The following is a 25,798-nucleotide window of genomic DNA, read 5'->3' as shown; positions in this document are numbered from 1 at the left end:
AAGATCCTCAAACATTCACAATTTTTTCCAGATGTAAATTTTCCAGCTCTGTATACTACTTGCCGATCAATTTTTTCACTAAACATAGGATACTTCAACCACAACTACCGTAAGATTCATTTCTCATACTCTAGACTATATTTTGAAAATAAATACTTCATAGAGCTATACTTCATATGTTTCTTAAGCACGTGTACAGTCGAGAGCTGGAAAAATGACTTCCAGATCAAAAGAAACCTAATACCATATACAGAAAACAAATATGTACAAACTTTTCTCATTCGAAGATCCTCAAACATTCACAATTTTTTCCAGATGTCAACTTTCCAACTCCGCACACTACATGCCGATCAATTTTTTCACTAAACATTGGACGCTTCAGACATCAACTACTCTAGACTATATTTTGAAAATAAATACTTTATAGAGCTATACTTCATATATTTCTTAAGCACGTGTACAGTCAAAAGCTGGAAAAATGACCTCCAGATCAAAAGAAACCTAATACCATATATAGAAAACAAATATGTACAAACTTTTCTCATTCGAAGATCCTCAAACATTCGCAATTTTTTCCAGATGTCAACTTTCCAACTTCGCACAGTACATACTAACCACCACGTAGGCTCGATCGAGCAAGATTTCAGGTCCTATTCCCGTGGCCGAGTTAATCGACTAAACTCGAAACAACTTTTACGCGACGTGGAACGTTTATCCATCGACATTAAACACTCAGCGAGCGTAAATGTCACGCGTGTCGGGACGCGTCGACGTTCTGGTCGTCGATATTTCAATATTACCATTCCACGACATCGAACCTGATTCCACGCCCGCGAGCATTCCCCGAGCCGCTGGTCCTCGCGTTTACGTTTATTCGTAGCGAAGAATCGATCCCCTGGCCACGTTAACGCTGACAAAAAAAAATTATATTTACACCGGCCTGGTTAACACCGTATCCCCGTAACGATCGCGTTTGTCGTTACCCCACGTGCATCGAGATCTAATATTTAACCAGCCGCCGTGCTTCCAATCCCGTCTCCTCTCCGTCCCTCTCGCTCCTATGTCGATGTTTGATCAAGGTACCCGCGATGTGGGTATTCCGCGCGAAAAACAACGGAGCTCTCCGGTGGTTTTTTCAATTTTCCGATACGCGCGCGCACAATGGATGCTGGACGCGCGTGAACGCTGCATAGCTCGAACGAAAAGAAACGGGCCAATTAAAGAATCGCGAGAATCGGGAACGAGTTGCAAATGGAGCGCGTCGTGTACGAGAACAGCTCTGGTTCCCGCGAGCAGGAAAACAACGAAACTGCCCTCGTCGATCGAGTCTGCGAAGTTCTCGCGAATTTTCCACTTGCGCTCGGCAAACCTCGAGAATACGGAGAAACTTTTAGGGACACCGTATTGACGTATTATCTCACGGTTGATACGAACGATACTGTTTCGAAAATCGAAGTCCCGGGAAACTGTGCATTAGATACAGGAACGAGGCTCGTGGTTAGCGAACGAGTACAGATCGTACCTGAAGAGCGTTCGTTTCTGACTGTGAAAGTTCAAGAACGGTTGTTAACGACTGACACGGTGCCAACGATGTTATTTTATCGAACAAGCGTCGATGGTAACCGAAGAGGTGTTGTCTTTGATTCTGAAAGTTCAAGAACGTTTGTTAACGATTGCGTTACCGTGCAACGAATCTTTGAAATCTGTACCGATACGAGAAGAATTAAGAATAGGTTTAGTAGGGATTCGACGAATCTGTGGGAAATCAATTCAAAGAGGATAAAGATCATTTTGATGTGGAGAAAGTAAGTCTGTTCTACGATCTGCTGAAGCGTGGTAATTTAAAAAATTTATGTCACAGTGGAAGACTAAACGGAGTACTGGTGTTACTAGGTTGTTCGATAAGTTTTGTCGTTTTCTTCATTGTGAAAAGATACTATGACACTTCAATTTTGAATATATTCCATGTAAATGTACGAACGAGTCGACAGATCTACATGGAACTTCGCACGTGTTCATCAAACGTTAATACCATTTTTAGAAAAAAATATTACTTATGGAACGACAAAACTTATCGAGCAAGCTATTACTTCTCCGAGTTTGAAATCTCGCGGGAAGAGATGTTGGATTCAGAAATCACGGCTGCTCAAGATTCTGCTCTTTCGGTGAGAAGTTGGAAGTCGTATCTCGTGGCTATTTTCGCGCAGCTCGCGTGTACAGAGCTGGTAGACTCTTGCACCACGAGCGACGATATTATTTCCAAGGTGCGAAGACGTGCAGCGACACAATTCGTACGTGGCGCGATACGTGCGTATAATTATGCACGCGAGGTTGAGCCAGGGAGCATGAATTTTTCATCCTATCGATCGTTTCGAGCTACGAAAGGGTTCCATGGTGGAAAGTGCACGGGGTACGTGAATCGACGATCGTGAAATTAAAGAGAAGTGAAAGCTACGGGAAATAATAAATTGGTTAGAGGTACGCTATACCGAATTCGAAGAAGAAGAAAAAGAAAAAAAAAATGCCGGTTTAGGTGAGAGTTGAGGAACGCAAATGTATTATACATTCTGTGCGCAAAGGCATCGAGGAGATCTCAATTCCAATTTCTCGAGCTAATTTTTCCAATGAAATTTCATTTCACGATCTGTGATACGATCAAGTTTAGATCACGAATGGATGTAAAGTGATCTCGAAGGTTTGTCTTGAAGGTTAATCGACGATTCACATTTTATTAATTACTACGATGGAAAAAGACGATGGAAGATTTATTTTTGAAATTGTTCTATTTTAATATTTCATTTCTTTGCGTACTTTAGATTACTGTAAATTGAATTTAAAAGGGTGCTCTTGGGATTAGATTTTGCAACGAATACTGAACCTTGTATAATCGCCACTGCGATCGATATGATAAAATCGATAAATAATTGTCTATACACTATCGTTAAATAACACTATACGTACTTTTGGGTTCGAAGAACGTAACGTCATGCGTAAAAAATCAAGTTGTTCGTATTTCCCTGACACAAGCTAATTGAAATATAATTTTTCCAAAAGAGAGAATCATTTGTGGAAATACAATCGAGTGCACGTGCACGAAAACGAAGCATTGGGCGAATAGAATTTATTTCATTCTTTAAACTCATTTCATTGAGTACAATCGATTCTCCTTCCGATTGGACCACATTCTTCGGACCACCTTGTATATATATTCAAACTGTCGAGATAATCGCGTCGCGCAAATTACGCAAATTACATTCCATATTACGCGTAATTTTTAACCGAACAATGAACTCCTCTTTGATCCTATTATATTATAATTTTTATCCAGCAACGAGTTACGATTAAACGGAAAGGAATCGTGTTCGTACGCGGCTCGGCAATCAGATAAAGTCACGAAAAGGGTTTTCTGATGAGAATCGGGACCGACGTCCTAAGTAATTGTTAATAATAATCCAACGAACGTAATGAGCTTGTTCCTTGTACTTACAATTAGAGAATAAATGCGAGCGATTAAAACGGAGTACAAAGGCGGTCGTTGTTGGCTTTTGCTAGACTACCGTGTAATTACGTTCAAATTACTCCCCACTGCCACGAAATTTAAATGAAACTGAAACCAATTTATGAAACTGAAACAATTTCGTTCGATTCGTTCCGCCAGATATTCGATTTACCTTAGATACTTCAAGATCTCGCCTTTTCAACGTTTCATTAAAAACCTACGTACCTAATATTCCTATATTCCTTCTCACACACAATTCTACCCAAAATTAACAAAGATATACTATACCTCTTCAACGACCAAAAATTCTAAAATCTATTACAATATTCACAAATTGATTCCATCCGATAATTTTTTATTTTCCTAAAAAAAAAAATACTCCAAATTGCTCTTTCCTCGTTCCATGTTTCTCCTATTGGTAAAGAGAATACCAGTCGCGGAATTACGACGAAAAATTCAGCAATATTTCTGCAAAGTAAATTTTGCAGACATTTTTCGGGAAACACTGATACATCGACTATGGTATAGTACTTTGCGTAGCGTTCGGGTATCCATTCGCGTGTAGATCGCCGTCTGCGTTTGTTCCCAATGAAAAGCACGGAAGGGGGTAAAGAGTAAACGGCCCTGACACTATAATCCCCATTAAACAGGGAATTAGAGTCTTCGTTCTGTTTCCATTGTGCGAGCCCACGCGTACACCCTCTGCATTACGGGATGCAATATCCGTCGAGTTGTATTGGCCGCGTGAACCGGGATTATTGGTTTTATTGTGCTCGACGCCTAGCGCACCTCCGGCAACGCAATTTTATTTTCGCTTACTATTTGCCGCTTTCACGGATCGCGCGTATCGCCACGCGAGAACGGCTTTTGATAAATCCCCGCCGTCCGTGATCGCGAAATACCTGGTAAATACCTATTCAGCTATAATATATCGCGCGGAAATGGACAGCGGTCTGCTTTTCGGTTCGCCGTGTATGCTATACCGAGAGGTGAGAGTTCGATTATTGTTCGAGTTTTCGGAAATCGTTGTGTTTCCTCTAACTTGGGAATCACGAACGTTTACAATCGTAGGTAAATTGAAAGTTTTGAATTAATGTTAACGTAGGAATATTGTAATTGAAATTTGACGCGGAGATTACCGATGTTACCAATTGTGTATAAATTGCATAAAACTTTTATAGATTCTCCGCGTGCGACTCGAAGGAATGAGAGTTCGATTATAGTTCAAGTTTTGGGAAATCTTGGTGTTTCCTCTAACTTGGGAATCACGAACGTTTCCAATCGTAGGTAAATTAAATGAAATTTTTTCATTAACGTTAACGTAAGAATATTATAATTGAAATTTGGCGCGGAGAATACCAACGTTACCAATTACGTACAAATTGCATCAAACTTTTACAAATTCTCCATGTACGATTCGAAGGAACGAGAGTTCGATTACGTACAATTTTTAAACGTAATTTTGCACCCCTCGAAATGCATCGTTCTTTGTCAAAGCTCGCGTGAAGGAACCTTCCGCGTTCTATCCACGCGGTGAAGGAGAAAAAGGGGATAAAAAAAAATTGATATCGAAGTTACGCCAATCGCGCGAGAAAAGCCATTAGGGCGATCCACCCCCGTTAAATTACGGATTCCTCGGGGTCTCGAGCGGCGCGGGGTGGCGGCGCTCGTAGAATTTATTCTTAGCAGACGTTCGCTCTTAGCCCGCGTTTCCTCTTTCTCTCGGCTCGAAATTCCTCGACAACCGGCGAAACCTTCGCGGAAATTTTTATTCGGTTTCCACCTTGGACACGTCCCTACGCCCTCTCCTCGATCACGTTCCCGCCACTCTCTCAGGAGCCCCTGCTTTGCGTACATTCGAGACCCCGGTCTCGTACGAAGTCAATTACTGGTTACTCGGTTACTCGCCGATGCGTGCTGCGCCCGAGTGTAGAGAGGTATACGAGACACATGCGCGTACGCGAGCGCACGCGCACGCGCACGCGCACACATGTATGCGCGCGCACCGCGACGCTGCGTATCGTAATTCGCAATTTGCCCGAGCATTCACCTTCGAATTCCCGTTATTCACGTTCCGTATCGTCGTCCTACACTCGACACCCGAGGCACCGCTCCGGGCGCGACGAGGAACACGCGCGCACGATCCGCGAATCTTCGTGGTTCACGTGGCGATTACTGTCCGTCTTCTTCCTTTTCTTTTTTTTTTTTTTACAGGAATTTTTTTCACAGAGCGTATCACACGTGGCGTATAGAGAAGAATAGATCCTCGAGAGGGTTACGGCGCGGTAACGCGCGCGAGGAACCGACCGATCGTTCGATCGAAAGTTCGGTACTCTTTGGTGGATTTTGCAGGGTAGTCGATTGGATGATCAACGAAACGGTCCATTTTAACGGGATAGAGTTTGGATAGAGACGAATTTTCGAGATTTGAATACAAATTTTAGAACGAATTATAAATCATTGAAAAATTCAAAGTGTAGGATACGAGGTGTGTAACACGATAGGGTGGGATAAGGATTCGAATATCGGGGTTGAAACTTTCGCGTGTACTTATGGAAATACAGTGGTGAATCATCCAACTCGACCGATTTTGATCTTTATAGTTACCAATGGAATCAAAATTCTTTTTATTGCGGAGTACACGGTTTTAAAAGACTTTCAGTTCTCAGACATCCTTATGTATGTGTCCAAGGTCACCTTCGATTTTCTTATGCACAGTCCTGTAACTTCTTTTACCTGTCTTTTACCTGTAACTTCTTTTACCTATCATCCAGTATCGAGACGACTCCAACGAACTAAACCACAAACATTGAACAAGAAATTACAAACTTCTGTGCAAAGAAGTTGTGCAAATGACCCTGAAAACTAGGTCAAAAAATCGTGCAAAGAAAATCAAACGTTGTCTTGATCTTCCCGCGAAATCGTATCGTTTGTAACTAAAAAAAAATTGAATTCCTCGAATCTAAAAAAAAACAATTGAGTTACCTATCCACTGCGACTCAACGAAGTAGAGACCCGGAGGAAGTTTCAAAAATTATAAAAAAAAACACTTCGTCTTCCGCAAATACATTACACAGCTTGCAGCTATTGCTTCTCGTTTTTCTTTATTCTTCTCGAAACTCTATTAGTTTCTCGTTTGTCCGTACCCTAAACGATGGTTGTTCTCGATAATAAAAATCGTCGTTGAAGAACCTCGGGGTGTAACGCGTTGAATTCGTCCCCGATTGAAGTTACAACCGTTGTCCCGGTGGTATCGCGATTATTGAAGAAACTGGGATCGATTAATTTTCGAAATGGAAAGTTTCTCGCGGGTAAACGCGAAACATGATGAATCCCTCGCGTCGGTGTACCCGTTGCCACGAGATGGCAAGAAGTCACTGGCGTCGTGGAATCGGTGGCAATAAATACATCACGTCCCGTCGACTCGCATTAAGCGACCGATCGTCCCGCGGACGGTGTTTAATTATAAACCGAGAGGCGATAAATACCGGCGCGTCTATTAAGGACTGATTACAAAGCGCCGCAACGGTAAGAATTAATTGCCCGAGCGAGGCAGCAACAATCGGCCCGACACGCGGAAAAGGATACGCGAGCGGAGGCCAGCAACCACGGCAGCCATAACGCGGGTCCGTTTAGCGATGATTTATCGCGGACAGGACCGAAGCGATTGGCGATTTATCGCCCATATTTTTCTATCGACCCCGATTGCTCGTCCTTTTCAACTTTTGCCGCGGCCGTTGCTGCAGTCACGAATTCTATCAGTGGAATCGTTCGTGTGGTTGCCTGTTGGTAGAATTGTTTTCGACCGACGAAACTTAGGAGTGTGGTGAACGTCCTTGTAATTGTTGAGGAGTAAGTTCTGTTGAGGAATAAGTTCTGTCGAAGAATAAGTTCTGTTGAAGAGTAAGTTCTGTTGAGGAATAAGTTCTGTTGAAGATAAGTTCTGTCGAAGAATAAGTTCTGTTGAGAGTAAGTTCTGTTGAGGAATAAGTTCTGTTGAGGAATAAGTTCTGTTGAGGAATAAGTTCTGTTGAAGAGTAAGTTCTGTTGAAGAGTAAGTTCTGTTGAAGAGTAAGTTCTATCGAAGAATAAGTTCTGTCGAAGAATAAGTTCTGTTGAAGAGTAAATTCTGTTGAGAAATAAGTTCTGTTGAGGAATAAGTTCTGTTGAAGAGTAAGTTCTGTTGACGAATAAGTTCTGTTAAAAAGTAAGTTCTGTTGAAGTATAAGTTCTGTCGAAGAATAAGTTCTGTTGAAGAATAAGTTCTGTCGATGAATAAGTTCTGTTGAAGAGTAAGTTCTGTTGAGGAATAAGTTCTATTAACGAATAAGTTCTGTTGAAGAGTAAGTTCTGTCGAAGTATAAGTTCTGTCGAAGAATAAGTTCTGTTGAAGAATAAGTTCTGTCGATGAATAAGTTCTGTTGAAGAGTAAGTTCTGTTGAGGAATAAGTTCTATTAACGAATAAGTTCTGTTGAAGAGTAAGTTCTGTCGAAGAATAAGTTCTGTTGAAGAATAAGTTCTGTTGAAGAATAGAACAATATTTTTCTATCAACATCGATTAGGTAAACGTCCTTGCAACTGCTGAAGAATAAGTTCTGTTGAAGAATACGAAGAATGGAACAATATTTTTCTATCAACTGAGGAGTGGAATGGGACAATATTTTTCTATCAACACCGATTGTTAAACCCACGAAATAGAGGAGTGTGTTAAACGTCCTTGCAACTGCTGGAGACTGAGATCTCTTGGAGAGTAAGGTCTGTTGGAGAATAAGAAAAATGGGTCAATATTGTAAGGAGAATTGGTTGGAAAAATCGAAAGACAAAGGTTGACTCTTAACACTAGAACTACCGACGATAAACGTATCACTATTTGTATCGTATCACATCCGAATAATACATTTTCCTCCACAAATTAAACAACTTTTATACGAACCAAAGTTTCTCACCTTTGTTAATTTTAGAATTAACAGGTACACACGCTTTTATCGAACGTACACTTCCTGCGATTTAAACTTAAATTGTTTTTAATGTTACGAGTACCGGTAAGAGTATACTCGAAAAGAAAAAGAACCAGAAGTTGAGCACCGTTGCCAACTTTTTTCAAGGAACGACCACTTATACGGTTTAAGAGCGGAAAATCAAACTTGAAAAATATACGAACGACATAGGGAACCGTTGAACGTTTCTTGGAATTTACAGCGAATTGTACAGAGTTAAATAAATTACCGGCGTAATACCGGAGGAAGAAAATAATCAATTAGCACATTATTTTAACGCCAGAGTTTTACGAGCGCTCTTCACGCATTCCAGAAAATTTCCCATCGAGAAATAAATTTCTCTGTTACCTTAGCTTCCTTTCCACGATTCCCCTTTTACTCTTCAAAAAGATATACAAGTTTACATGTAATTACATATCGATTTAATTATCGATGATTCACCGTCACTTATATCGTCGTAAATAGTTTTTCTGTACAGGAAGATTGAAAAGTACAATTTAAAAGTTCGGTGAAATTTAATTATCGATAAATTCTATTAAATATCGTGGAATACTTGAAACATACGTCTAGAAGAAAAAATTTGTTCCGTTTCTAGTACGATGTCGATGCATTTAATTACGAACACAGTAAATCGTCCAAGTCTACGTACACGTATCGAGTATACGTAATGTAAAAATTAAAGTAAAAAACCACTGTTCTAAAACTATTTATCTATACGACGAAGGATCAACAAAACATTGATACGTTAATTATTGGGACAATTTTTGTGCACTTTGATACACTTTATTATGACACCGAATATTATATCGTACTTATCAACGTTTTCTTGTAAGAGAGTTCAATAAATAATAATTTTTTGTCAATGTTTCCCATTCTATCGACAAAGAAAGATTGAGACCAATCTCTAGAATTATCGAAACTTTCGTATTGCCACTAACATCGCAATTTATAGAATGTAGGTAGACTTTCCCGATAAACGGTGTATAAGTTAAAATATAATTACAAGTCGATTCGAAGATAATACGTACATGAAAGCTTTTATCGTCGCTAAATGTTTTACCGCGTGTTAGCTTTCACCGTATCGCCAATAAGCATCATGGAACACCGAATAGCATTTGAGGATTACGATGGAATAATGAAAAAACAATTTGAAACAATGAGCCAATAATTGAGATGAAAATACCAAAGATCGTGAAACATTAGACACAAAGATCTTTGTACATGTATCTCTGGCAGAATCCATTATTATATACGAGTACATTGATTAAACCCAACCGATTATCGTTTTATTTTTAATTCTGCTTTTTCATTATTATTTTTACGTTAATCCCTTTTCTTTTTATATCGTGTGAGGCCACGAGAGCCAACCGTGCAACAACAACTTCGAACAATGATTTATATTCAATTGACGAGGATTGATCAAATTAATTTTACCGATTTCGATTCGTTAAATTCTTCATTCGTTGAAGAACAGAGAATTATTTAAGAAACTCCCCACCCGAAAGAAAATAATATTCGCTACATTGTATCGCAAGGAGCACGATAAAAAATGGTCGCGAATATCCAAATAGCAGGTTCGTATAATTTTCTCGGGCTGAAATTCAGACACGGGGCTATTTATTAAACGAAATCAGTGGAACATATGTTACGATTTTGCGTAACATATATTTTCCACGGTTGTTAAATTCCCACGACAACCGTATCGATATAAAAAGACACTTTATTCGCATATTTCTAAATTAACCACTACAAACCACTGCGTTGCACTAACCGTTACGATATTACAAATTTAAATCGTTCAAAGTTTTCAACATTGTACGTGTAAATTTTTCTCATATTTCTACATTACATTAACCACTGCGTTACACTAACCGTTACGATATTACAAATTTTAATCGTTCAAAGTTTTCAACATTGTACGTGTAAATTTTTCTCATATTTCTACATTACATTAACCACTACGTTACACTAACTAACTGTAACAATATTACAAATTTAAAGAATTCAAATTTTCCAATATCATATATGTAAATTTTTCACATATCTCTACATTACATTAACCACTACGATACTAACAATTACAATATTACAAATTTTCCAATATCATATATGTAAATTTTTCACATATTTCTACATTACATTAACTACGTTAATAGTATAACTACGTTACACTAATAATTACAATATTACAAATTTAAATTCTTCAAATTTTCCAATACCATATACGTAAATTTGTTCACATATCTCTACATTACATTAACCACTACGTTACACCAAACCTTACAATACCACAAATTCAAACAGTTCAAATTTTTCAATATCAAATACATCAATCTTTCACATATTTCTACATCACACTAACCGCTACATTATACCACACAAACTCTCCCTACTCGAATCCTTCATCCCCCCAAATCGTAAACCGATCCAAAACCAGCAACTCTCGTCTTCGATTTTACGAAAAATCCATCCAGAGGTACTGAGAACCACTCGAGAACACGTCAATTCGAAATCGAGGAACGATACCGATTCCCTTATTTTTCACGTTGAAAATCGTCCCAAGTCCGCGTCGAACGCTCACGTTCCTGCGATTCGCGGTGCCGTAACATTTAACCGGGCACGGACCGCGCCAGACGAATGCTTATTATTTATGCAGAGAACTCGATATTACGTTAAGGTTCGAGCTCTCGCTTTAACAGCGCTATTGTTCGATTCCCTCCAGATAGCCGGCTGGTATTTTTTCTTTTGCTTTTTTTATTCTTTTTTCCCCTCGACTCGTGCCGAACGTGTTCCCTTATCTCTGCGGCGTTACGTAACACAGGGAAAGAAAGAGTAGGGGGTTGGAGGGGAAGAAACTTTTGATTCGGCCGTAGAACCGTTCCGACGCGCTTAGGCGAGGAGGATCGATCGCGATTCTGGCATAACGAGAGGGACTTTCTACTCGCCGGTGCCGTGCCGGCTCGTAAAGTTCACCAACGTTCGTATAATTTGCGGTTACACCGGGGGCACGGCAATCGGGATTCGCAGCGTAAGGCGTTAAACGATCTCACGAGGGAACGATGCACACCGAAGAGGAGACCAGACGTTCGTCGTTGCGACGAAAATCAACCTCGAAAACGATTTCTAATTTTCTTTCCTACGAGAACGAGAAATTCTACTCGCTCGCGGTAATGGAAACGTTCGTACCTGGATTTCGAGTTCATTTGGTTACGGGTTGGAACGTTTCGTGGAGAAACGTATAGAAACATTTTAGAGATACGCGTGAGATTGTTTGTGGAAGTAACGAGGGTAAGAGAAATATTCAGAAGTTTACACAGTATTTGATCAAAATTATTCAATTGACCGCTTCTATGGAACTTTGATCGTAGTATTAATTAGTGTCTCGGTGAGGTTAATTAGTGTCAACGTGTGTTTAGAAAGAATTTGGATAATGTATACGGGAACAGGTGAACTTGGACGAATTTATTTATTTACGGGTAGAGTTTCGTAGAGAAAGGTACAGAAACTTTATACAGAAGTGTCGTGGAAGAGGTAACGCTATTTTTGAAAGTAAAGTGAGTAACAAATAAATTTAGATGTCTAGAAAGTTCATTAACATCGACACGTGTTCCATTAAGATTATTATATTTAATACTTTTGAAATTCAAGATGCGTTTAGAAAGAACTTGAACAAAGTGTACGAGGATAGGTGACCGCGTAAGACATTGAAAGTGAAAAGTCGAAGAGTATTCTAAAATACTCAATAAATATCAGATCAAAACGAGACAGAATATAAAAATAAATATACAATAAAGAATAATATCTATCCAATTTTATACTATTTATAATCAATAACTTAAAACTAGAGTAAAGTATGGCGATTTCGATCGCTACCATTTACCAACCCCCATACAAGAATAATAATATTTATTATACAATTCCAACAGCCATCTGTCGTAATAACATCGACTACATTACCGATCTTGTATCTTTCCGATCTATATACAGAGCGTTCAGAGGCAACAGGTATCCGAAACTTCGCGAGGCGATTCAACGGTTCGAAATAAGACGAAAACGAAGTACGATAAAATCGCGTACGAGGCTTCGTGTTCGAGTTATTAATTGTTGAAAGTAAGCGCGAGAGGCGTCTGACGCGAGGGACTTATACTACTCGCGGGGCGCGGACGTCAGCTGTCTCACGGTGAGTGCAGTGACCGCGCAGTGCCGTGGCCGTTCGGAAGGACCCACTTACATCGTGTGGTCGATGCGACCACTCGCGACGTCACGCGACACCTCTGGAAAATGTTGCTACTATATCGATCTTTGGTGAAATTTTCGGAAGGAACGAGTCGCGTGTCGTAAGTTGTTGCATCGAATACGCGAGGTAAACGGATCGTACTGGCCGGCTACGGCACTGCCGGTCACTGCACTCACCGTGAGACAGCTGACGTCCGCGCGTCGACAGTAGTATAAGTCCTTCGCTTCGGACACCTTTTACGCGCAGTTTCAACAATTCGTAACTCGGACACGAGGCTCCCCATACAATTTTACCGCTTTTAACTTTCGTTCTGTTTCGACGCGTAGAATCAACCCTTGCAGTTTCGAACACTTGTTGCCGCTATCTTGCATACATTACAGGATAGACACTATTTGCTTGTTAGTGTAAAATTTTAGTTTTTGGAATTGGAAATTCCAAGTTGGGACAGTGGTGATTCGAATAGGAGAAATACGTTGAATGCGATTAGATTTATTTTATTGAATCAAATTTTTTAAATTACCGAATCTACCCTTGAAGTTTCGAACACTTGTTGCTGACCATCTTGCATACATTACAGGATAGACACTATTTGCTTGTTAATTTTATTTTTTGGAATTGAAAATTTCAAGTTGAGATAGTGGTGATTCGAATGGGAGAAATACGATGAATGCGATTAGATTTATTTTATTGAATCAAATTTTTTAAATTACCGAATCTACCCTTGAAGTTTCGAACACTTGTTGCCGACCATCTTGCATACATTACAGAATAGATTCGAATAGGAGAAATACATTGAATGCTACCAGATTTATTTTATTAAATCAAATTTTTTAAATTATCAAATCTACCCTTGAAGTTTCGAACACTTGTTGTCGACCATCTTGCATACCTTACAGAATAGACACTAATTACTTGTTACTGGAAAATTTTAGTTTTTGGAATTGAAAATTCCAAGTAGAGACAATAGTGATTCGAATAAAAAAAAAGCACGACAAATGTAACCAGATTTATTTTGAAAAATATCCAAATATCTGTACAACCCACGGTAAATTAATTGTGGGGTTGATTTGTGTAAAAATCGGAAGATTCACAAATAGAATATTAGTTATTTTGTTAAAAAACCACAGTGTCCTGGTATTTTTCTTTTCTCGTCGAAGTAGTGAAACAAAATTGATTAAATTCTATGGAAAATTTAGTCCAAACTGGATTATTTTGCCGAAACAACCTAATGTTCCTAACTTTAAGTTTCTAACTTAAGCTCATTTTCAGAGAATCTGTTAATATCGCATGATTCTCAATAATGTTTCAGAGTATTTACATATTGTGAAGAACCCTTTGAAGTTTGTCTTTCTTGTCTCCACTCGACAGAATCAATTTAACTACACTTGGCAGTGTATTTGATTTAAACAAAGGATGACATTAACAATTGAAGCATTCGAGTTGATCTATGCAAGGATCAGCAGCACTATAATTAGGTCGCTATCCACTTTCAAAGGGAATGCCGAATCCAATACTCGTTTTCCCTATTCATATTGAATTGTCTCCGTATTGGCCTATAATTACGATCGTTGCTATCCACAGAATGGCTCGTTCTATATGCCGCGAAGCACAAAAGTATGTAATACATGGCTGGTAAACATGTTCTCTCCCTGTCCAATAACATTTTAGGAAATGTACACCTGGATGACCAAATTACGAATGGAAATTCAAAATGGATAACATAGTTTGCACTTCGAATTGCTGTGAGTTCGTATTACTTGTTGTTTCGAAACGTAAGTCAACGAACATCGAAACCTAAAATACTGCTATTAATCAACGGAAATGATAAGATCGAATTACTTTAAAATCCCATTGAACTCTTCGTACGAGTCTCGATCGTTTAAAAGTTGAAACGTAACGATAGACAGTGCTCGATAGAAATTACATTTAAAGAGAGGGGAAGAAAAGAAAAGCGACAATGAAAATTTCTATGACGATTCGACGAGAAAAATACCGAGGGCAACATTGTTCAGAATCCGTCGAGCGTGTCTGTATAATTGCTCATTCACGCGATCTCCCTCGGTGTACGACCATTTGCAACGGTGCAGGAATGCAACTACTTTAATATCGATTCGGCATCGAGAGGTTCGAGCGGACGAAACTTTCGTAATGCCGTGTCTGCGACTCTGAAAAGTAACAGCTCGGCTGTACACCGATGGAACAAACTTTTCCTCGATTCGAACTTCGCAAGGTTGCTCCTCGTTTACGTATTCTCACGCCGAAAAAGCAAATGCACGGATGAAAATGTTTCCTCTTTAAATCACCGACTCTGCGATGTATTTTTCGGACTTTGCTCCGAACGAAACGAATTTTAAGTTCTTTGGGAAAGAACACCTGATTCGATCGTTTGAAAAACAATTACTTGGAAATTATCCACTTTTCGTTAGGATACACATGCAATAAATACATCGTCGTTGCGATTTTTCTTCGAACGATCTCCAAACGAAATTAAATAAAATAAATTTCGAGTTCCTGGAAATCTCGAGACCTTGATTCTCGTTGAATATCACTGGATTCTCCGTACTCGATTGAAACAGTGCATTCGATTATACAAAATAACAATCACATTGTACAAAATAATTACACAAAATTGTACAATTTACGATTATACAAAATCGTTTATACAAACGATTACACAAACAGAATACGAAATAACGATTTCCACCGCGACTCGTTTTACAATTAAAAATACACAAGGTGCGAAAGTACACTTACACGTATCTCTCTCTCTCCATTAATACATTGATCACGCAAGCGTAACGAACGCAGGATATTTTTCTCGTATCGTTCCAAACTCGCCATTTATCTCGAGTATATTTTCTTTTCTTTTTCTCTCTCTCTTTGAGAGAGCCTCGGAAAAAAATTTGCAAACCACCGGTTACGATGATCCGTGTCTTTGGAAATTCATCGATCGCTAGGTACAAGGACTTTCGAAACGGTGTTTGTTGCTCGTGTATAATTTAACGAAAGAATGTGTGCACACAGAGAGGACCGGGAATCATTCGGTTCGCGACTCACGCCAGCTTTCCACGCGATCGAACCCGGTGTGTTGAAATGTGCACGACCTTCCCGTTGAAATATTCAAGAGCAGAGCGCGTATAAAAAGCCTCCAATTAAATGATGCAAGGGAGCAACAGGCGAGGCGTTCGAGAGAAAAAAAGAGAAAAATGGGAAAAAAAGGGAAAAGAAAAGGATAAAAAAAAAGAAAAAAGAAGAAAATACCCGCGCTTTGTTCGCGAGATTCGCATCTATTGGCGTGATCTGTTTCCTTCGTACGAGCAGACTCGAGCTTTGAAAGCTGTCGGGGCTTAATCGCGAACTTATTCCTACGCGAGTGCATGTATGCACACACGTTGATGAATACGGGGTGTATTTACCCTCGTCCTCTCTTCGAAACTATACACATAATTACGAAGTGTCAAAGGAAGTTTCAAGCACGACCAACGGAACCGAGTTTGCAACGCGTTAAATTCACAATTAATTTCCTTTCACCGAGAAGAGACCACTGCAACCGCGAGGGCCTTTTAACGACAGTAACGAATCGAGTTTTAAGATTCCCCACCTACTCTACTCGGTACTCCATAAATATTGATAATCTTCCCGGAGTTTTTTCCTTTTTCTTTTCTTTTTCTTTTTTCTTTTTTTTCTTATCGATTCGCGTCCAGTTACGGTTATACTTTCCCTCAATGTCACTGTACACAACTGGTCGAGAGTCCGAGTAAAACGAAACCGTGTACAAATCCCCAATCCGACTCTCTTCGAGGTAGATATCGATTAAAAATGAATCCCCGTTTCGTCGCTTTCGAGTATAATTCGAATATAATTCCCGGCTATTTCAGTCGACGTTGCGTGAGCGGTGCCGCGTGCCGTGCCCCACTTTGCAATGCAAACTGCAGTTCTTTGGAAAGAACTTTCCTCGGTTTTAAAAGTTTGATTAACGATCGCCCGGATAGGAGAAGAAAAAAAAAGAAAAGAAAAGGACAAAGAAAAAAAATATGGAGGCATGCGTGGAGAAGTGATACTCTAACGAGTTCTGTTTACATTTTCGAATTAACAACGAGGAAATCATGCTCGTTAAGCCGTGCCCGATGCAAGCGGATTTCATTCATTTTGAGCGAAACCGAGTGCGAAGTGCACCGAATTTCGGAATTTAAAACGATACCGAGCAAACAATAGACAGCAGAGATTAAAAGTATTCTCGCGTTATTAATACGTCCAGAAGCTACAACTCGAGGGTGATTTTACATCGGTATTTCTCGATGTAATTAACAAAGGGATTTTTTGTTAATAAATGAAAGAGCGAACGTTCGAATAATGCCTTTGCTTTTCATCAATTCGAAAGATTGGACGCGCGAAAGTAATTTCTTTGATAAACTACAAAAACTGATATATTGCTATTTCGTTACGAATCTTGTAACTGGACCCGTTGATAAGACTCGTCTAGCAACGAAATTACTTCTCTGTGCATCAATCGGAGCTAATGAATTAAGAATTGTAATCTTTTCAATTCCATACCGTTGGAAGATTACACCTCGTGGTTATTTTCCACAACCGAAACGCAAATTACTAACATTCCCGATCTTCCGTTCGAAATTTTCTGCCACTCGATGCTGCCCACCATCGAGATCATTTTCTCGAATGCTAAACGCGACCCGATTTCTCCGCAAGTCGAAGACCACGAACAATTAAATCTGAGACAAGATCCGCTAAACTGATCGTCTCAATTTCTAAGAAAAACCGTAACCAATGATGAAAAAGTTTCTCCGGGTCCGAGAAGACCCACGCCAAGACGAGAGTTGACTCGTCGAAGACACAATTCTAGACTTCCACTTACGTTAATCTTCTTCCAATATTTCATCGTAACTTTCTCAATTTCTAAGAAAAATCGTACCAACGGTGCAAAACTTTCTCCGGGTCCGAGAAGACCCACGCCAAGACGAGAATTGACTCGTCGAAGATACGATTCGAGACTTCCACTTACGTCACTCTTCTCCCAATATTTCATCGTAATTTTCTCAATTTCTAAGAAAAATTGTACCAACGGTGCAAAAGTTTCTCCGGGTCCGAGAAGACCCACGCCAAGCCGAAAGTTGACTCGTGGAAGACACGATTCTAGACTTCCACTTACATTACTCTCCTGTCAATATTTCATCGTACCTTTCTTCACTTCTAAGAACGATGCAAAAGTTTCTCCGGGTCCGAATAGACCCACGCCAAGCTAAAAGTTTCTCGTTGACTCGTCGAAGACACGATACGAGACTTCCACACGCGTTACTCTCCTCGTAGGTTATCCCGGACGAAGAATGTTGTTCGAAATAGAGGTGGAGTTACACGGAAATGCTTTTCTTTGCTGGTTGATGTTCGCGCGAGCGTCGTTGATTCCTGTACATCACGGATTCGCGAATGACGCTCGGTGATTAAGAACCAGGCAGACCCGGAGGTCGATCTTCGATCGGTGTTAATGAAATTAGCGGGGCACACGGTTGTGCGTTCCATTTGCGAAAGGGAATGGAAACGAAACATGGAAAACACCGCGAGACAGATCCCGCAGGTGAGTTAGTTGCTTTCGTGCGCAGCCAGATACCTGATATCGGCATTAACTCGACCGTAAAGCATTCCGCAGGCCCCGTCCACAAAGTGATTGCGATTGCGCCTCGGGCATTACACCGTGCAGATTTATGAACAGGGGTTGCCTGGAACGTAAGTCAAATCCCCGCGGGACGCGTTCAACAGAAAATCGTTTACACATATGGCGCCCGCGGCAACGCGCATCCCCGCGAACGATATGCACAGGGTGTTCACGAACCGTTTACAGTGACTCACGGACGGTGTGTTCGCGTGCTCCGCCATAATAACCGAGCGTAAGAACCGCCGTGGTATCTTTGTCTTCTTTGAACCCGAGAAGCAGAAATTTATCCCGCTATTGTACGCAGGAATGTTAGGCGGACAGGATGAATAGAAGGAGTTCCACGAGTAATAATATAAATTTTTCTAAAAATAGTTACGCTACGGTGAACGCTCAACATTCGTACCCTTTGTGAACTTTGTAGAGCTGAACGCGATATCTCGTTGTTCGAGTTCGATGATAGTCACGCTACAGCGAAGTCACACGACTTTCGTAATACTTTCTGAACTTTTTAAGCGGTGTGTTCTGACATTCTGTCCGTGATATTCGATCGTTTCGAATTTATTATTTGTTCGTTTGGTTAGTCACCGACGATAGAGCCAGTGATTTACGAAGAAGAGTAAACGTAGTGCGTTAATTGAAGAATAAAGATTACGTACGATTTTTTATACAACGAAATTTGGAGATAGAGTACATTGAAGATGGAGTACAGAGTATTTATCAACCGATGTGCAAATGCGAATAAGAGAATCAGAATTAAGGAAACGAGAAGTGTAGCTCTTTGGGAGGATTAAACCTGAACGATCTTCAGGGAGCATACAAATTTACATTGGTTAAGAGCTGCTCGTTTTGATAAGCTGCAATTTCATCATTTATGAATGAAAGTAGTCACGATGGACACGCGACTTTGGTAATTCCATCGAAGTTTGTAGCTCTTTTTAAATTTTTAAGCAACAGCTCACCTTACGAGAAGTCGTGTCACTCCCACGCTATACAAAATTAGAAATATTTTACCGCACGCAACGATCGCCCATTCGATTACGGGATACGAGGATGTAACCAATTTAGAATATATTTGAAAACGTCGTGCAGGGGCTATAAATACACGGCTGTTCCGGAAGTGAAAGCAAGAATACATTTCTCGTGGATAATGCAAGAATCTTGTAGATAGTGTACCTACGTACCTGGACAAACCGATGCCGCGATAAACGCAGAAGAAAGTTTATTGTAAATATCTATTCCTGAATGTTCGATCTTAACGAGTTATACCGTACTTTCTTCTCTTCCAATTTTATCTGCGCAAAGTACAAGCAAAACACCGCTGTTCAAAGAAAAAAATAAATATTGTAAAAAATATGATTCACGATTAATTTTAATCTCTCCAATACAGAACTGTGAAACCTGAACGAGCGAACGTGTCGTTCGATTATATTTGCGACACGGTGGTCGTGATAATAATTAAGGCACATCGCGAGTGCAAGCTTTGGCAACGAAGCCGATAGTTAAAAATCATTTTACGGTACCTGAATGGTAATCGTGGAAACGAGATTCACGAGAATCGAGAAAACGTTGGAGACGTTACAAACTGAGCTCCGCAATGCAGACTCTGCCGAAGGATTTTTGGATACGGTGTACGATGCCAAAACGTTCGAGTGCCAACGCGAAGTAAACCGAATACTTGACACTTCGAACGTAGAGAGCAAACACTGACGCGTCACGAAGAATAACGTAGATGATTTACGAAAGTTTGCCTTCGTGAAACTTTTTAGCAATATTTACAAGAACTTAACAGCAAAGCTACCGAAATTGTTCGTTTACCTTCGTTTAAGATACTATTGTATCTCAAAAACGGTACATATTACCCTAACGTGTGTATTCATCCCCATAGGTGGCCATAAGAAAAGAAATCCTCCGATTTTCCAACCCCCTCGATTATCCAACCCTCGTCGTTATTAAAACGAACGTTCGAGGGGTTGCTGCAGTTGCATCACTCCCGAATGAACTCATCGATACGAATTCCCTTCGAAAGTTACGAAAATTATCCTAAAAATGAAACGTGAGTGTGCACGTGCACGAGCAAAGATAAAAAGAGAACTAAAAGAAGAAAGTTTCATCGTTGAAATTACAAATATCACTCGACGGATTGAATCTTGATTAAAAAAAAAATTGTTCGATAAGTTTCATTGTTTTTTCCATTTCGAGGAAAAATACTATAACACTTCAACTTCGAACAACTGTAAATAATAGAAATGAGTCGACGAATCTTTAGAAAAATAAAACGACGAACCTATATATAATTTAAGTATCGAGACTGGTACTGTCGAAGATATACATCCTGTAAATGAAATTTCTTTATACAAAATACCTTTAGAGCAGCGTATTATCAAAAATAACAACGTTCGTGCCTCGAGTTACTTTAATATAATCGTCGCATATCGAGTACCGAGTCTTTCGATCGCAGATCGATGAACGTACAATCACCATGATCGCTTCACCGTGATCGATTAGCGATGTGAAATTTTCGCATGCGGTTACTACAGTATATGTAAAATCGTAGCTTCCTTCTGACACGCGTTTTCGAAACGAGGGTTAAATTAGCAGTTTACAAAGCTAATCGAGGCAACCGCCTCGTGAACTGTTGCGTTCCGTTTGCAAATATGTTCTTCCGCGTGCATCTTGTAATGGGCGCACGAAATTGCCCCGATCTCGATAAAATGCACACGAGCCACGTGAGAACGCACCCTGTGCGTGCAGGTTTGCATCGGGACGCGTGCACCGATACACACGGGCGTGGAACGCGCGTGCACGGATACTTCGTTCGCAATTTTGCAGTAGGCCCATCCCATCGGAATTTATGCTCACTCGTTACGCTTGTGTATCTTTCGGGACAATTTCGTGCGGCGAAGTTAACATTCGCGGTACGCCGGGCAAAGCAGCGCCGAGTATTTCATCCTGATGGATCGTTCGCCTCGTTGGCGTCGAGTATTTCCCTGGTATAGCGCGCTCGAGATACCGCCACGAGTAATCAATTTCCGTAGATTCTTTAAACGGTGGATTCGTATTGCTTCTGCGCGTGGAACAAGGCCGCGTTGATCGCGAAGGACGAGGTATTACGTAGTCGACGATCCGCTATTGGAATACACGAGCGAGTAATTGATAATTTCGAAGAAAAAGAAAAATGTATATGGAATGGAAATATATTCAAATGGAATAATGAATCTTTGGTACTGAACGATGGAAATGATATCGTTCGTGTGTTTCTAAAGGGAGCACAACTTGAAAGTGTGATTATCGTCACGTTGATGACTGGAACAGTTGTGTTCCATTATCAATAACAGATTAACTTGACTTAATCGTTCTTGGAATATTGTAAAGTTGCAAATGAAATCGTAACTTTTTGCGTGAAAGTGACACATTGAGATTTGTAGCGTAATAGCGAAGTTGTTGATTAAAAAATGGGAAATAATGAATCATTGGTTCTTCATGAAGGAAATAATATTGTTTATGTGTTTCTAAAGCACAACTTGAAAGTGTGATTATCGTCACGTTGATAGCTCAAAAGTGTAATTTCATTACTAATAAAAAAATTATTCAAATCGACATAACTTTTGTAAGAATTTTTTTTGAGAAATCATTGCTTTTAAGCAATTTAGATGTATTGTACGTATTGTAAATTTCCTTTCCCGTAAACATTACATCTTTTTCCCTTCCAGAACTAATATACTGTAATGTACCCGCCCTAAATTACACGTGACTTCTCACCTGCAAACACTACGTCACTCGTTGCAGTAAACACTATATCATGCGTGCACTGCAAACCCTGCTTCATCTCAGCTTCCGTGTTCTCTGTGCGAGAGAGAAAGAGAGATTCCTAAATTTGGTCCTATCCAACTTGATCTCTCTTCTGTTTCGAAAATCTTTAAAATCTACTGCATTGCCTACAATTTTATATATATATTTTATATTCAATTTATTCTATTGCATTATCTCGGCTCGGTCGATTTGGAATAAAAGTATCCTCGATTAAATGAAAGAAACTCGTTCTATTGAAATTATTTGATTTTTTAAATTCGTTCATGTATCTTTTAGTCGAGACAGAATTTTTCCTCCATCATATAACGTACAAAAATTAAGAAATTGAGTATCTAAGGTACAAATGAACAAGTTCTAAAGGAACTAGATAACAGTAAAAGAAAAAGCTTGAATTAATACCAATTTGTTTCTAAATCAATGATTGAACACTGTGTCTCGTTTAAATGTTGTATCGTTAATATTGGTTCGGTTCTAAAACAAATTCTTTATCAAACTGGAAAAATTGGCCAACATTGACCATTGAAACTGAACGTTACATTTACATTTGTTCGAACGAACTTTGTTTCTCCAAACTTAAATTACAATTGACCGATAACGCGTGCATAATGCTCTTCAAATATCAATGATTCGATCCATTCACAGAAATCAGTCAGTCTTGTATAATCCCGTCCATTAAAATACCATTAAACAGAGAAAATAGACATTACGTGTGCTTAAACTTGGACGAACTTGATTCCTCTAAGCTTAAATTAGACCCAACTGATACGCCTCGAACATCAATGACTCGACCTGTTTGCAGAACTCAGTTACCATAATCAGATTTCAATCTCCCTGTAACCGTACACCTTATAAAATTCTAATAATCCTATTACGATATAGAAGCTTCGTTATTCAAATGTTCAACCATCAGAGCGCTTTATTGTTCGAACGTTCTATTATTCGAACAGGGAAAGAATTTAGTGAACATAATAATGTCGTCGATGTCATGGTAATTAAGACAACGAAAAATAAAAAATAGTAATTAGAAGCAATCCTTTAACCAGTCATGGTATTAAAATAAAATAACTTATATAATTTGAGACTTAAAAGGAATTTCGTGTACGTTAAAAGAAACTTGTGTGAACCAGAAGTAAAAAAAATGTAATATTCGAGGATAATTTTCAAATTTACGGAAATAATAATGTCTTGGATAGGTGAGTTGCGAAAATATCACCATTTAATTTTTCAAGTCCAATGTTACGTTTCTCAGCTCCAGAGAGTAAAGATCTCTTTGTACGTTACCTTACACGATGTCGAGTTTAAAAATCCATCGTACAATGTTATTCAAGATCACGAACAGAAGATTAATCATCGACTTCGTTGTACCAAGTACAGCGACCGGTGCACGAGGTTCGAGATTGTAGAACCTAATCCAAGAGCACATTCTTTGCTTCAACTTACGAGAACTTTGCTTCAAATACATCGAAAGAAAATTAACACCGAGCTTAAAACATAACAAAGAATAATTTTACAAGTAGATCGTCGACTGAGTACACGCGAAGGAAATTAATACCGAGCTTAAAACTGAATAAAAAAATAATTTTGAAAATAAATCTCCCATCGTGGTAACTGAATGATTAAAAAAATAATCTCAAAAATAGCTCTCCCGTCGTTAATTTAATACGCGCGAAGGAAATTGATAACAAGCTTAAAACTAAATAAGAAAGGAAACTCTAATCTTGAAAATAAATCTCCCATCGTGGTAACTCAAAGTTTCGTTCTCCGATCTAATTACCAAAAGACCTAAATAATCGTCCTTAAAAATTCCTCGAGCGAGGAGCCGTGTCTCCCTACCAAGAGCACGCTGCACTCGACCAGCTAAACCGTTCGCGCATAAATTCGAATCTCCCCCGGCGATAAAGAAAGGATCTTGTATTTTTAAAACGAGGGTGGCCGCCTCGAACCCTCCCCAGAACCCTCCCTCTGCTGTCACGGACGTCGAAAACTCCGATAAACGTTCCGCATTTGATTCCCGAGTTCGCTGCGTAGTTTCCTACCATTCTGGCTCGTGGGGGGAAGGGCCTTTCCCGAGATCTCGGCTCGCCCAAAGGTAAAGAGGTTCGGGGTGTCAAAGTTCGAGTCATCGCCCCCCTCTACCGCCTCTATCTCGACACGGAGTTGAAATCACCCTGAAATCCCAGCCGTCGTTACTCGAGTGGAGTATTTTCAAGGGGAAAGACCGATTCGGGTCCATTAATCCAGGGATTTAAGAGAGCGGGCCGTGTAACGTTCGAGGAACGCGGCTCGTCTCGTCGATCGCATCGACTCGAGGCGTCCTCGTTGTATGCGCGACGAGTACTCTTCATCGATTGGCCGGCACGTTCGATCGTCGATCCGGTCTGGCTCGGTATCCCTCCCTCCCTCTACCACCATCTTCTCGGCTCTTCCTTATCCTCCGCGTCGCTTTTGTCTCTTTCTCCTCGGTGCATTGATCCCAGCGATCGCAGTCGCGTAATTAACTCGTTATATCTATCCCTTGCAACCCGGCATTACGTAACGCTTCTTTCAGTGAGGAGGAACGTTTCGACTCGTTCCTTTTACCGCGCGGGTCTCTCTCCCCCCACTCCTTCCGTCTCCGTCACCGTCGTCGTCGTCTACCCCCACTCCGTCGCCCGGTTTCCCCCACCCTGCCGCCGTACCCCCCTCCCGCTCGCCGCCCTCCCACGGTTCCGCGTCTTTCTCAGCCGTTCGAGTTCCTTCCCTCGCGACCGAGCGCTTCTCCTCGAGAGAGGAACGCTTTCGTTCGCGTTTTTCCTCTCGCGTTACGTCGGATTCGTCGGACGCTTTAAATCGGCTGGAGAGTTTCTTTGTGCCGGGCAAGTGCCACGCTCGGTGGCCGCTTCCTCTCTTTGTTTTGCCACCCTTTCGTTTTCTCCCTTTCAACGCTTTCATTCGGTAACCGCCATCCCCGCGCGCTATCTACCTACCTACCGCGCACGACCCCGTGGAATCTCGAGCGGCATGGAAAAAAGTACGGAACCGCTGACCGATCGCGGACGGACAATTTCCCTCCAGATCGCGCGGGAGACTACGACTTCGAACGGATCGAAGATAAAGCGGAAACCGATCCGGTCGAAGTGCACGGATTCTTCAGACCGAGAATACGTCGCTTCGTAATCCCGGTGAATAACAGTTTTCGGGTCTTGGGTCGAGCTGACGTGGAACTTTTACCGCGTGTTTTTTTTTCTTTCTTTTTTTTTTTTTTTGAATGTACCGGGATTTGGAAATTGAGTTTCGACGGAATCGTTTCTCGATAATTTGGTTTCGAGAAACAAGGCGCGATGCCGAATTGTTCTGACGTTGTCTAGTACGGGGAATTTTAATTTCAGGTCGTAGTTTACGATGTACTTTCGTTGCTCCGCTAGGATTCAAAAAGTAGGTAATTTTTAATACATTGATCGACCGGTAGAGAAACAAGATTCGATGAATTTAATTGTACTGTTCGAAAGATTAAATTTGTTACCATATAAAAAGGAAAATAGTTTCAGCGGTATTTAATTATGTAAATTATTCGACATTTTCAGACACCATAAATCAAGATAAACGG

General features: G+C 40.3%; 1 protein-coding gene across 2 annotated transcripts in view; it reads right to left on the bottom strand.

Moving 5' to 3' along the window:
* The window catches only part of LOC143152708 (ecdysone-induced protein 78C-like), a 172,516-nt gene that overhangs the window by 100,834 nt on the left and 45,884 nt on the right, over positions 1 to 25,798 (bottom strand). The gene's annotated exons all lie outside the window — the stretch shown is intronic.

Source organism: Ptiloglossa arizonensis, chromosome 11, assembly GCF_051014685.1.
Source record: "Ptiloglossa arizonensis isolate GNS036 chromosome 11, iyPtiAriz1_principal, whole genome shotgun sequence".
Lineage (NCBI taxonomy): Eukaryota > Metazoa > Arthropoda > Insecta > Hymenoptera > Colletidae > Ptiloglossa > Ptiloglossa arizonensis.
This window is presented reverse-complemented; position numbering and strand designations above follow the sequence as displayed.